Below are 15,388 nucleotides of genomic sequence, written 5' to 3'. Positions count from 1 at the left end.
ACACAACCCCAAACTGCCTCTGTTAGGAAGGTGCACACCCAGGGCAGGAAGAACAAATAATGACGCTATCTGTGGATGCAGCAAAGTAAAAAAGCAACAGAGAGATCGCCTCAAAAGTACCTATTTACCCTTTGCAGTTCTGAAATCCATTTGCACTACCACTGACAAAGGTCTGAAGATGGTTTGCATGCCAAGCACGTACACCTATCATGCTGGGTAATGCTGCATCATCGTTTCCTGGTGCTCCTGTTTTCCTGCCCGTATCCATCTGTTGTCCTGTGTGAAGGTTAGATCAGCAGCACTTGGGGGCTGGGAGGGCTGCGTGTGTTTGTGCAGAACCAGCACAAATTGTTCCTGATCCTTGCCTGAATCAGCTCAGAACTGCTATCAAAAAAGAAAGTTTAAAGATTTCACGTATGTAATTAAGGACAACTTTAATCCAAGATAAGTAATGACGTGTGAAAATTACAGAGGAACAGAAATTGCATTAGCCTTTGTGCACAAGCAAGGGAAGAATTGCAAAATAAGTGCTTTGCAAAGTTTGGATATTTAGAGGCGAACGCAAGGTGCACAAAAGGGGAAATGGAGTATGCAGCTAGCAACTGTGCACATCTGCAAAGATGCCCTATTTGCAGTGCCAAGAAAATCAAAACTGCAGCCAAGAAAAACATAGTTATAATGATACAATGACATAGCCTGACTGCTGTTAGTAGAGTTGTAATTACATGCTGAACAAACAAGAAGGAAAACACCGACAGCATCAGTTAGTGTAACAGGGATATAGAGCTCACAACCCACAGGCAAAGGGAGAACCTGTGGAGCTGCAGACACAAGAGCAGACTCAAGCCACGGCAGCACTTCCCCTGAATGGCTGAGAAGCTGCTGAAAGCATCAGCCAGCTTTTTTTCTAGTGGTGATACAGACCTAAGCATGGAGGCTGCATGCTCAGGTTCGTGAAGTTTTTACTGATTAGATTTAAATCTACCACACCTGAAGTCCCACTAGAGCAGACACACCTGGTGATCAGAGTAAGCCAAGAAAGCTGCAGTTCAACACACTGCATCTTGAGCAACCAAGACATTCTGTAAGGATGCACTTAGTACTTTGTCCTTTTGAGAAAAGAAGGAATACACTTTGTGCAGACTTTGAGATCTCTGACCAGGCGAGGTCCTGCTTGTAGGGTAAGTACTGGCGATTGCAATGCATTCGGGAGAGAGGTGTGATTTATGTTCTCCAGATGTCTGTTCCTTGCCTTCCAAAGGCTGTGCCCATTTAGACATGCTAGCACTGCTTATGCTTGCAATGCACTCAGGTAACAGAGCTAGATGTGGCAAAATGCAAATGTAGAACTGCACAAAGATAGGAACATCCTGGCTCAGTCTCAACCTTATACTTTGCTAAGAAGCAGGGAACAAAAATGTCTTGATATTGAGTAAAAGGCATTCTATTCATCCTTTATTAACTGGCTGTTCTTCAGGGGTGTCTGCTCATGAGCAGCGTTTTTTATTCATGCTTCACAGCTTCATGTATAACTTAGGCTTTAGTATAATCAACAGGATGTAACCCCTGATAAGCAGGAGAAGGGAAAAGCATGCATGATGCAAGATGTTCCCATTGAAGTCTCAGTTCCTCTTAGCACAAAGAGGACCTACAGGACACAGAGTGACTAGAGTTCAACTATTCTTGTGCACCCCTCAAATGGGGAAGGCAGTTTATCTGGTGGTGTAACCACAGACCTCAGCTGCCACTTCAGAGATGCCTGGGAGACCACAAAGCAGGGATGCAGGGCTAAGATTGGTGTGTGATGACACCAGGCCCATGGTCATGATCTAAGGCCTCTAAAGTGTCTTCATCCCACAAGCAGTGGGAGGCCTAGAGGTAAGAACCTCCCCACGTGAGCCTCCAGACCCACAGAGGAGCCACTTCATCCCCGCCTGCCCTGTTCTGCCCCTTTCTGCTGCTTTTGGACCTACAGATCTGTGGGTCAGAAGGGAGAACTGATACTTACAGTAATCAGACTACAGAAGGTGCTCAAGAACAAAAGACTGATTTTAATGTCCTAGCTTTGAGCAAGTTTGGCTGTTACCTGCAGGAAGTCTTCATCGTTTGTGTTGAGGAGGAAGCAGATGGAAATCACAGTATTAATTTGATCTGAAGAGGCTGTGTTCTGGAAAAACATGCATGTCAGGCCCCGTTACTCAGGGCAACTGAACTGGGGACAGATCGAGCCATGTGTGGCCTGCAAGCATGCCTTTCCTCCAGCAAAAAGATCAGCTCTTGCAGAAGCACCAAACCGTGCAGAAGGTCTCCTGTCTTCTGTCCTTCAAGGAAGGTGAATAGCAACAGGAATGTCCCCTTGCAAAGCCCCATAATTAACAAATTGATGGTGCTGTTAGTTGTCTTTGGGTGAGATCAAAGCAAAGCAGAGTCTGGAGAGAAATCGCAGGCTGCCAGATATCCACAGGGTTCTGGCTGCTGCTATACCCTGGCATAACCCAAACCTTGCCTAAGATTTACTTCACAGATCCCATCTTTTCCCCAGATCTGAAGGTGTACCTGGCTGCAAAAGGGTTTAACGAGCTCATGCTGCAATAACTTGAACACCCATCTCTCTCTGGAAGCACAGGCTTTTCATAAAAGGCAGCCGCTACTGGAGATGACCCTGCAGACACTGTATCTTCAAGATTGTCGTCATCGTGATCTCGAAGTAGCTCAGCAGTTGCTGGAACAAGCGGATCCTACCCCCTCCTACCCGCTCCGCTTTTGGATCCCATGATTTCTTTCTTGTTTAAAATGATTCAGCAGTAGACTCTCAGATAGTCTCTGTCTGGTTAAAAATAGTTGCTTGCCTCATATGGGTTTAGCATGGTGCTGTCAACTGTAAAATGTTCCACCTTCCAAAAAAGTAGAGTGAAAAATGAAAGTGAGCGTTCGCGCCCTATTACTCTCTGCAGTCAGATCCCTGCATTCAATCCAAGCCCATTGCAGGAGGAGAAGCGAGCTGGGCAGGGCAGGCAAGATGCTGGGGCATTGCCTGGTGCCTGTGGAGCTCTGCCCCATACACAAAATCACCAAGGCTGATGGTTCACTCTTGTTTCTCACACCAAAAAACACTAGTTTATTTTGAATAAGTATTTATTTGTTAAATTTCCAAAATAGAAGAAGAGTTCAGTCATTGCAGATGGGTGTCTCATGGTGCCAGCTGGGAGAACATGCTCCATGAGGAACCAGTATAGCCCAGTTAGCTGACCCACATCCTAAGCCATAACACTGGGGCAGGAGGGCCTCCTGTCATCAGATACAACTACCATGTTCTGTGTTTGTGTAGAGCCTGCACAGCATCATCAACAGGCCTGGGCCTTGTTTAGACCAATGAACTGAACATTTTGGGAGAAAAATTAAATAATCTTATAGCAATAGTGGCTTTTTCATTTGTTTCTGCTTTGCTGGAAGCTGGAATGTGCTTGCACAGTTTTGTTTTTGTTTTTTTTTTTTTGGCTGGTGGATGTGCACTGGAACACCTCTGCCACAGTAGTGTCCTGGGCTAGTGTTGAAGCAAAGCAGAGGGAAAAATGGAAAGGGCTTTGGGTTCAGCCTGCTGAGCAGTGCTGTGAGGTGACAGACTCATGCTTCTGCATTGCCCCCAGTCAGATCCTGACGCACTGCTGAGCACCACAGCCAAATTCTGGCCACCATCTGTGGGGCAGGATTTGACCTCAGAGTCAAAGGTCACACAAAGGCCAAGCCAAGTGCTACAGCCTGCAGGCTGATGCTGTGAGCCCTATCCTTGTGGCAGCTGGCACTGCTGTGGCGGTTGGGAGGCCTTACAGCACAGGCTATGGTTACAGCTCTGTCAAACGCATTAGCTCAAGGTTGTTCCCAACAATGCGAGGGATGAGTCTGGGAATGAACTACTGCAACAGAAAAATGGGCACCTTGAGGGAATGCAGACAGGAGCCCAATTTTCCAGCCTCAGATGGAAAGACCCCAGGTCACAGCTGTGTTTATGGGAAGGGACATTTTTACAGGCCAACAATGTTAATGCACACCAGGCCTTATGCAATTTTCTTTTCCATTTATAATATTATGCATTTTATATGATAAAGTTTGTAGCGTGGCTTTTGTGCATGAATGATACAGTTTCCATAATATTTTTTAATATGCAGAGACACTTTATTTTGAGCTCTTGGGGCATGAGTCAACTCCTATTTCAAGCCACTGGAGTCCTTCCAGTGACCTCCCTGGGACCTGGCTTTGGGGCAGCTGAGGCCTGATGTGTAGAGCTAGCAAGACCTGCAAGGCTCAAGGCAGCTCAGGGTCCACCAACAATTCCTGTATTGGGAAATTACACTTACAGCATTGCCAACCTCCCCTGGGCAAGCTGCAACAGTTGGCTTCAGCCCTGCAACATCCCCTAGTTGACCCACCTGGAGCAGATGCTAAAGTCCCTCAGTCTCCAGGCTCTTGTGAACAACAGGATTGTTGCAGGTTGATTACCAGATCAACAGCTCATGGCTTAGAAATCAGACATGTTTGATGTTTATGAAACATCTCCTACGAGTTTTAAAAAGGGATCAAAAGTGTTTACATACAAGCTGGATGGACTCTAAGGTGCAACATGCTGTGTTGTGTCAACTCTCACACCTGCATATGATATGTTAAAAAATCCCTATGAAACAAGGGAGCCAAGCAATCGAGTGAGTCTAACAGCCACCTCTTGGTGCTTTGACTACAGCCACACAACATTTTCCCTAGCAGAACTGCAGGTTGTTATGCAAAACCTCTGCAAGGAGTCCAGGCTTTCTCTGAATTTGGGGTGCTGTGGGGTGAACTCCTGGAAGGGCTCCAAGCCCAGCCATGCGACCCCAGCAAAGAGAGACTTGACTGAAGAGCAGTGGAGCTCTTACCAAACCTCCCTTTCCTTGTGTGTTTGGGTTTTCTACGCCAGAAAGCTTTTTGAGCCCTTAGTAGTAACACAGTTTCTCCTTCTTCTGCTGTCACTTACAGAAAGTTCTGCCTTGACTGTGTTTTTACATAGGATGACAGCAAGATTCAGACCATAAAAGGTTATTGACCCGGGAAGAGAGTTTGTAGAATTTAAGGGTTGGGCATTTTCTTGGAAATTGTCTTATCAGCACGGCTCCAAGCCTTGCTGAGCTGTGTGTCGCTTGTTCCTATTCCTACTCTGTACACATATGATTATTTTGCAGTACGTTATTTAATATAGCTTCTAGCTAAGATTGCCACAAAGTAGGAAGCCAAGCTCAATAGTTCCACTATTTCTGAAATTAGGTGTCAAATGGGTCCTGAAGCAAAGGAGCACCCAGGGATGGCATAAAAAGTGGTGCAAGCCTTATGCTTCCTCTTTCACTGGAGGAAAAAGGAATGGCTAGAGGCCAGGGGGTATCAGTAGAAGCAGAAGAGGGCAAAACAGGAACTGAGGGCTCTTGGCTTTGTGTAGCAAGGAGTGTTACCAGAGTGCATGCTGGTCACTGAGGTCAACACATTGGGGATTTAAAACCAAACCCAATGATATATTGCTGTCTGCTCTAGGCATGAGCCTCTGTGCACACAGGGACAGACACTGAATTTTCACAGAGCCGGCAAGGACTGGTTCACTATAAACCTGCCCTGCCTGTCACTCTATTCCCGCATAGGAGGGACAGGGGCTGTAGGAGGCATCTCTCCATGTGAGCAGGGCTTTGCATCTTTGATCCAGCCTTCATCCCCAGGGGATGTCAGGAAGGAGTTGGCCATTGAAACCCTTTGGTGCAGGCAGTTCAGCCACTGCCTTGGTTGGGGCTGGCTGCTCAGCAAGGCTAGTGTCTTCCTTCAGAACCAACACCTGCAGAACTATGGACACAGCTCCAGTAACCTCACCTCCCAAGTCGATGCTCTAATAATCCTCTTTGCTCAGTCTTCATGACTGAAGTGAACCACAGCCAAGAAAAAAACAGAAAGATTACCCTCCAGCACCTGTTCCCATTGAAAAGATTATCACAGCTGGTGACACTGGATGATGTCCTTTGCATGTCTCCATGAAAGCATCCTGAGCTACTTCTTTGGCAACCCACCAGAAGACATCTCTCTCTTTCTGCATGCCCCTTTCCCAGATAATTTCAGCTCAGCATCTGGAGGCTCTGAGCACATGGAGGGCAGTCCACACGGACACAAGTGTCAGTACTTGCACATCTCCAGCATACATGGCTGCTCTCCAAACAGCATTGTCTCTGGATTGTCCAAGGGGGAGGAGGTGTGGGCAGTATGGGTTGGATGATGCAGAACTCAGAAGATAGACAACAGCTCCAAAACACTTCAAACCAAATTGTTTTTCCTGCTCATTGTTCCCTGTACTTTTCCTGTATATAAGTACAGGATCTGCCTCATTCACCTCACAACATGTAAAGGCTCTGTTTTGCTGCAATTACAACCACAATCAATAGTAACTGATGCAAGAGGATGATATTTTATTGGAGAATGAAGATGTTTCTTTCCAGAAAAAGAGATCTTCCTCACAGCTGTCTGCACAGGAAAGCAGGAAAAGTAGAGAAGGCCCAGAGAAATTCTGGAGAGACTTAGAACTTTTGTGGAAAGCTCAGCAAAGAAATGCAACCCTCTCATAGATGGAGATCTTCTGTTTGACTTCACTTTCTGGATGTGAAATCTCTCCCACTCTTCCCACTTTTTTGTCTTTCTTTTGGCATCACCTTGAATATCAAGCTTAGTTCAATGGCCAAAAATTTGCCTCTGAGTGTTGTAGCAGTGCCCTGAGGGCTGGTTCTGTGACTAGCTGCAAAGCTTGAGAAGCAGCCTTTGGAAGAAGAAGGATGCTCTGGAGTGAGGGAGGTGGCCATCATCTTAATACTGAGGAGCATGATTTAAGAGGGGAGGCTTGAGTGTATAAGTCATGTGTGCCACTGTGGCTCTAGAGACAGGTCTTCTGTCTTCAGCCACTGCACAAATGTGCAATTGCCTGTAGCAGTGTTAATGAAGTACTGCCATGCCTCAGGCTGTGACCGAGCACGTGTTCCAGTTGTGTTAGCAGAAGGCCAGGTACCTTGGGCCCCTTCAAGGAAGGGTGGCAACTGTCTTTTAGTCTTCTGTGATGCAGAAAAATGCTGTAACTGCCCCAAAATTTCCATGGCATGAGCTATCTCCTCTCTTTAGTTCTTCTCATGAGCATTCTCCCATTGCTTAAGCAGAGATTTGGTGAACAAATTACTGCAGTCACAAATGGTTTTTCTATAATGGAATGTGGCATTAAACTAAACACCGGAGATGAAGACAAACAAAACAAAAAAAATCAGGGAATAATCCTTAGCTTGCAGTGAATTTTGCAAAATGTTGAAATTAGGTTTTACTGGAACAAAAATGTATTTATCACATCTGTCAACACTGGAAAATTATGTTTAAATTAGGACTTTATTTTAAACCCTGAAGATGACCCAGAAGTGATATAATATTTATAAATAGCTTAACATACACCACAGTATAAAAATACATTTATCCTCATACTATTGAGTCAATATTGAGTCAACTGTTCTTGCCATTGTCATATATGAGGGAAAATTAGTTTTACCTTCCTTGCCAACAAAACAGAGAAAAAAATTAAAACCACGGAGAGGAGAGTAACAGCAGCCCACAGGACAGATTGTGTTGTGAAAAGGGGCACGAGAAAGCAATGCCCATCAGAACAGGCCACCCTGATGCTAAGGTTGTGTAGAAGCAGGCCAGCACCAAAGCTTCTGATCCCTGTCACTGCGCACCAGCTTTGAAGCTACAATCTGCTCAGACGCTGATCTCTGCCCTGAGCCAGCCTGCTGGGATGCACTGTGGATGGGTGGCTCTTTTCAGTGTTTTCATTCTGTTGTTCTTGGCCATGGCTTTGACTGGAATGCAGACTGCAGATAAATTCTTGTGCCAGCTCAGCTTCAAAGTAAGAAATGCTCTGTGAGTGCAATACAACACACTGTGCAGGTTCTTCTGACAAGGCTGAGTAATGCAGTGTGTAAATTCAGCCTAACACCATCTACTCTGCTGTCTTACATGGCCAGGAACACCCATGGGGTCACTAGCACCGACATCATCCCCAAGTACTTGCTCAGCTTTCATTGTGCATCCTGGAGGCTCAGGCACTGAGCTCAGATACTGAGTGGTACCAGGATGTTTCAGGGTGTGAAGATCTTAAGCATCCCACCTGCTGGCTCCATCAGGATATATGTTGGGGATGGAAGCAGTGGGCAGCAATGGAGCATCATGGATGCATCTGGATGGGATGCTGGCTGGCTGCACACAGAGCCTGTTGCTGGAGTAGCAGGGAGCCAAGCAGGAGATCATGAATAATGCTGTGAATCCACTCAGAGAGAAGAGATGGTGGGAGAACACTGGTAACAGGAGGCTCTCAGTGGCCAGGAGCCATGTGGCGACATGGGGAGATAAGGCTCATGATGGATGGACCTCAGAAGGTTTGAAGGTTTTTGTTCTGTTTGGATAAGCAGTCAAATATTCACACAGATAAGCTTCAGAAATGTATCTGATCTGAAACTATGTAAAAATGCAGGGCTGGAAATAGCACAAGATATTTCCTCTGGCACTTCATCGTTCAAGGGCTTTCCTTCACCAGCACCAGGATGCTCGGACCCACCCATGTCAATAACTGCGGGTCAGGGCATTGTGTGCTTGGGCACTCTACACTTTGTCATTGTGGTCCAGGGCTGCAGGAAGCTCTGAAGGGACCAGTAGGTATCCTGAAACTTTAAATTGCAGTGCTTGAGAGGAATGCTTTTGGAGAGTGCATCATTTCCTTGGAAATGAACTACAACATGCTCTACCCCAGCGAGTTTCCTTGTACCATAAGTTGTTTAAACAGTTTCTCATTACACATTTCCCATTCAGATGAAAAACAAACCAGAAAGCCCGAGGCATCAAGGCTGGTGGGAAAATGGAAATCCTGCTCTAAGCATTGGAGCAGGCATGGAGCAGCTCCCATCTTGGGACCCAGGAAGGTTTGGGGTAGTCAGGAGTAGGTAGGAGCAGTGAGGCTTGTGTCTCCATAGGAAGTTTTTGGGTGACCTAAATGCATTTTGAGTACACCATTAACCAACCAGTCAGTTATGTGGGGATCCCGTTGGAGCATGCCTAGTCTTGGGATGCTGCAAGGAAGACTAGATCCCAGCCCCAAGGGTAGTGCAGCAGAAGGCTTTCAGGGAGACCTTCACCCATCTGTGTTCAGTGCTCATTGCTTCCCTGTGTCCCTCCCCAAGCTTCCTGGGTTGCTATTTATATCTTTGCCCTAATGAGTCCCCCATCCTCCCCCAAGTGTTAACTTCTTCCTTGCTAACCAGTGCTTGCAGTTTACATTAGAAAGTTGTTTATGTTATATAGCTTTGTGATAGTTTCCTCCTACACCCCCCCTCCCTTCCTTCCCCAATAAAATCAAAATGGCATGCTTGGCAAGGCCCATGAATAAAGGTGGGGGGCTGAAAACCCAAACACTTTTGGGTGAACCCAGTAGGAAATAACGTCTCTCCTGAAGGACACTAAAGACTGAGCTCATAATAGTAGGAAATAAGTGTCCACCCTAAGCGACGAATTGCCTCCTTACAGCTACCTAGTGTAAAATACAGATGTCCATGCAGCAGGCCATGAGCCCTCAAGGGATGTAGGGGTGTCTTCCTCACCGGTTGGAACGGTGGCAAACCCATCCATGTGCAAGGCTCTGTGAACTAAAAATTGTGTCAGGTTTGCAGGGAAATGAGAGAAAAATTAAAAGGCAACAGTGTTTTGAACTCACCTAAATGGGTGAACAGCAGCAGAAGGCAATACAAACCCATTATCCTGACTGCTCCCTGCAGAGGAAAAACATGCACACAAAATCCCATTCATTATTCTCTTTCTTATTTAATGTTAAGTAAGTCATTGAACTTTACTACTTGATCTATCCATTTTCTTTAATAGTAGTGCTGCAGGAAATCTTTTGCTCCTCAAAGGGGGTTTCAAGTTTCTTACTGATATCATACAAAAAATACTTGGAATGCATGAGTAAAAAATAACTGCATTTCAAAGGGAGGTTGAGCCACGCCAATAATGATAATTTTTCTCTTCTGAGATGCAGCATCAAAGAGTGGAGGTCAGAAGGAATTCAGAGCGCCATTGTTCTCCTTCCAGGGACTTTATCTGGAGACAGGCACAGTGACAGACCCCGCATTATCTGCTCCTGGTGTTAATGGCATGCATTTGACAGCCTCAACAGTTTAATTTATAAAGTGTCTCATAACATAACGGCAAAGAAATCCATACCATGCAAAAGCATAAGCACATTCAGTGCAATTAAAAAGTATCTCATCAATGCCCAGCGTGCTCTGCAATGTTACTTTGTTATGGTGATATACAGACGTTCCTAAAAGGCACCTGAGATGTTCTAGAGTGATGAAAGCATTATATAATGAGATATATTAATGGAAACAATCCAGCCATGACATTATTCCAGGCTTTTTTTATCATTGCATTCCTTGCTCCTGGATGAGTGGAGTGCACAGAAATAAAAGCAGTGACGTTTCTTCCACCAGAAGACACACATGATGTGAATTGCTCAAAGTCACTAACAGTGCCCATCAGTGTCAGAACACTGTGCAAACAGAGCTGCTCCTCCTGGAGAATTATTTATCCACTGGCTGTGGCTTGGTGCCATGCCACCCCCTTGCAGCTGAGGACAGCTTAGTTCCCAACTACTGCTGCCACCAGCTACCTGAGCTGCTCTTCCAACCCCTTTGGTCCAAGGCTTTGCCAAGGGCTGACGAGTCAGTCCCATGATCTTTCCTTGGATGTAACTACAACCTGAGAAGGCAAAACAACAGCTCAAAGGGTGCTTGTATGGACCTCAGCTTCTGCAGCATCACCAGACACAAAGCTTGCGATCTCATCCAATAGATTGAAATCAGGGCTGCAACCAAAACAGATGATCTCAGCCTTGTCACTCTGCACCTTCCCATTTCCCTCGTGCCATTATCTGTGTTCCTGCAACCCATGCAGACCAGCTGAAATAAACCTTTCCTGGAAGGCCTGTTCTCCCCCCAGTGAGCCTGATGCTCATGTGGCTTCAGAGGTTCTGCCGGCAGGGACATGCTGTAGGGCTGGATTGGCACTGAAAACTGCAGATGTGCTCACCCAGCTCCCAGCTTGCTGGCAACCAACCAGCAGCAAAAAGAAACAAAAGCTCTCATGTGGATGCTCTTGGGATGATATGAAGCACTATTACAATACCTGTTGTTATTGGCAATTACTGCATCGCAGCTGTCTTACTCTGAATATTATGTTAAAGTTCCAAAAAGCCTGAATATTTTATGCAATCCTATTGGTCTCTGTTGGTGCTGAGAACACTTTAATGCACTTTATTATCCTACCTCTTGTAAGCTAGAGAGTGCTGCTATCAATCACCCTGTTTGTGGTGACCATGGAAAAGAGTGAAGAGTGGCTGCAAGTGGACCCTTGGTGTGGCCATCTTAGCTCCATGTGCTGCAGCCACCATCCTGGAGCCAGGTGGGCTGCCTGTCCTGTCCAACAGCGCCGTACAGGCTGATCGGTGCCCTGTGTCAGCGTTTCTGGCTGTCCCAGTTGGGTTACACATGATGCTCTAGCTTGGGCTGTAATCAGGTCTCCCTGCTACCCAGTTGTGAGGGCACTGCCTCCTAGGGAACTCATCCTATGTTACTTTTAATGGCGTAAGTGAGCTAATTGAGGCTTTATTTGAAGGCTCCCAAGCGAGTAGTTAGGGGAAGAGCAGACAAACATCACATCCCTCCTTGAAAGCTAGGTTCAGAGAGCAACCGGGACACTAAACAATGGTAGCTTTGTGGACGTCTCCCAATTTACCTGCTCCTGTCCAAGAGGAAGCACCCCTCCCTCCCCAGCACAATGGTTGGTTTGGTAATCCTGAGCAGGGGCGTAGGTTGGCACAGGTCTTTGTGTCACCGCACTCGCCTTCCTGGAGCGGGGTTGGGGAAGAAGCGTCCAAGTTCCCACCTCCACCATGGGTAGAGCACCCCGCTGAATGTAGCAATGAAGGGAACCTGGAGGGAACAGCAGCCTCAAGACCTCGGGCTGCACGGAGGAGACCGGCATGGAGCAGGATGGCATTGGAGGGGCACTTAGGAACTTCCAGCAAAAATGTTGTTCTCTACTCCCTGCTAAGAAAGTGTGCCGGGGGCTTCTCTGAATCTCTTGCTCTTAAAAAGTACTCCCGAAATTTTGACCACAAAGTACTTAAAAGTTTTTACCACATTGCAAATTGTTTGTCAAGAGCTGCTCTGTTGTGCCAGAAATATTTTATTGAAACCAGAAGGTATTCTGAAATCCCACCTTTAGGAACCAACTGCCAGCCCCTTAAGGGGGTCTGCAGCATTCGCCTTGGCCTTTAAAAATGGATTTTTTCTGGATGCAATATTTATCCAACCAGCAGCTGCTGAGATTTTGAGCCCCATCGTGCCTCTTTGCTGTATTCCCTTAAATATACTTTTCACAGCCCTGTGCCAACGAGTTTAGGACCAATTATCAAAATCATTTTGGTGAGAAATCTGAATAGCATGGCTTTGAGAGAGATGTGAGGCAAGGTCTATCATTGCCTGGAGGTGTAGAAGAGTGGCTGATGGCTGGAGCACGGAACCAGGAGAAAATCCCCATTTAATCTCATTAAGGTTAACAGGATTTGGTGCATTACACAGGATCAGAGAGGAAAGGCACACCACCATGCCCACAGCACACCACTACCTGCAGCAGTGGCAGAATCTGGGGTGCACTTCTGCTTTCCCTGTCAGGTTACTAGCCTTGAGGTCAGAGTATTTTCTATTTGTTTGGTGTGTTTGCAGCTGGCACTAACAGCATTGAGCACAGTGCCCATCAGGATGGAGCACAGCTCCTGTCTGGGCAGAGCCCTGCTGGGCGCCAGGGCAAAGCGAGCAGCCAGCAACATGAAGGAGCGTGCAGCCAGCTGCCAGCAAGACAAGATGGCGGTGGGCAGGGGAGGGAATGCATGCTTGCTGCAAGCTGAGGCCTGTTTATGTAATGAATCCAAACTCTCTTGTTTACCATCCCTTGTTGGGACCACAGATGTGGTATGAGGCCAGGCCGGGGAGGACTCTGGGTCATGAAGCTCGGCGTGCGGCAGTGGCCTCGGCAGGAGGGCGGCTGCTGGGGGAGATGCAGTCTCCACAGGATCAACAGGCATGTCTGCTGGGGGCTGCTCAGGCTTGGCCTGGTTTACGGCTGCTGCTCAAAAAGCGTCAAAAACATTTAGGAGTGCCTGGGGCACGTGTCATCTGCCAGGCAGCAGGTGGCACCTCTTAGATCATGTTTCTGCAGCGCGTCGTCCTGATGACCCGCTATCAGAAGTTGTGAGGCTTTCCCAGAGGAAGGCAGCACCTCCAGTATGGTTCCAAAGCCCCCAGTTTTGCCATTTGCAAACAGGTTTGCTTGCCATCACCATCTCTCTTATCCTTTTCCCATCTTGTGGCTTTTCCCAGCCCAGTCTGACAGCCCCTGGTGAGGGCAAACCACCCGCTGCGGCCGTTCCTCCCAAGTGGGCAGGCAAACAAAAAGCGTATTGATTCCTTCCGTGAGCCGATGATTACAAATAGTGTTGATCTTACATTACGCACGGCTGTTTACCCGGAGAGGAGGACTCCTTGCTTCCTCCTCGGGCGTTGAGGAATTTGGCAGGCTGTGAAAGCAAGTCAGTGGTGCATAGGGGAATGCTCCTTGGGGAGAGCGTGCTGAGCGCGATCCCAGGAGATCGCATTAGCGCTCCTGACACGATCAAACAGAAAGTTCCAGCTGAACAAAGGGTTTTGAGGACTCAGGGTGAAATATTAGGAAGGTGTGTGCGTCTCGGTGAATTTGCTTCACTTCCCTCGTTGATGGGGCTGTAGCAGAACTATTTTTAGGTATAATCCTTCAAACAGAACATGACTTCTCCTTTCTGATTAGCACAAAGCTGGCTGCTAGTCAAAGGATAATTATTTCCCAACACATCACCTAACACACACCGACAAACAAAACACTTATTATTCAGCTATCCAGTGTTAACTGTTGGTTAGCGGTTAACATTTTCTTGACAGCTTTGAATGGGACTAATTGCTCCAGCTTCATTAAGAGGTCATTTACTGCTGGAAACAATACTTTTGTGGAGATAGTCTCTCCAAAAAGATTAGATTATCAGGTCAAATTCTGCTGCCAATGGCAGTGTTGCCTGACCGCATTTGGCCTCAAGAAAGCCTGCTCCTTTAGTTCATAGCTGCACAATTTCCAGCCCTGCAATTGATATATTACATAAAGGAAGTTAAGTGCACTCCACTAGACAGGAAATTACAATAAATGAGGAAAGCGTGCAGCACAAGGAAGGTTTGCAAAATAGCCACTTAAAAGTTATTAATAAAAGTCAACTTCAGATAGGGTTTAGCAAAGAAAAAAATAACGAGCTGCTGAAAAAGTTGTCCCTTTACTTGAAAACACATGGTTACTCAGAAGGGAAAGCAGCTGCTCACAGAAGCAGCAGAGCGTGCTGCATCACCAGCCAACGGCTGATGCTGTCAAATCCTGTATGTACTGTGGGTGCTGCTCAGATCATAATTTTAAGCCACATTTTTTGGGCACAGTTTCATTGGTTCATCAGTTATTGCTTGGTGTGAGTCTACAATCAGTTGACGAATGGAGTCACAGTTTTGATGTGCAGTGAATTTTCAAGCAGCATTTCAGTACATTCAGACTTTGGAAACATCCATCTCTACTTTTCCTCAATTCCCTGCAGACAGTCAGAAGTAAAACTGGGCTTCCTACCTGATATTCCCACCCCGGCACCTGGAAGGCTGCAGACTGCTGCTCCATCCTGCTGTGCAAAACGGCACCTTTGAGGATCCACCCCTGACATGCACACGTCTCAGGCACTCACAACAAATGATTTGGGTCCTGATAGACACCCGCCGCCTTCCCAGCAGGGATTTGTTTTGCCTTTCTCCATTCCCTGCAGGCCTGTGCACTTGGTGGTGACTTTTCTGCACATATACACGTGCAGCCATGTGCTGCCACCTATACTTTCCGACACACAGCTCCAATTGTTAATCCATGTCTGGCTTTCTTCAAAAAACCCAACACACTCTGAGCTTTTTACTCATTTTCTCCAGCTCATTTCAGGAATCCTGTTAGTCTTTGTGGGTTTGCTCCTTCTCCAGCCATGAAGCACAGCCCATCCTAAGCAAAGTCCGTGTCCTGGTCTCAACAACAGCTTCCCATGCTCACACTCATGCCAGCCATGTGTCCCTCCATGCCTACAGGGTCACTGTGCCATCCCTTTGGTACCGTCTCATGACAGACCCCCATCTGCTACCAGTTGAGTCCT

This window comes from Meleagris gallopavo, chromosome 8 (assembly GCF_000146605.3).
Source record: "Meleagris gallopavo isolate NT-WF06-2002-E0010 breed Aviagen turkey brand Nicholas breeding stock chromosome 8, Turkey_5.1, whole genome shotgun sequence".
Lineage (NCBI taxonomy): Eukaryota > Metazoa > Chordata > Aves > Galliformes > Phasianidae > Meleagris > Meleagris gallopavo.
The sequence above is the reverse complement of the archived record's forward strand: the minus strand, read 5'-3'. Positions refer to the sequence as shown.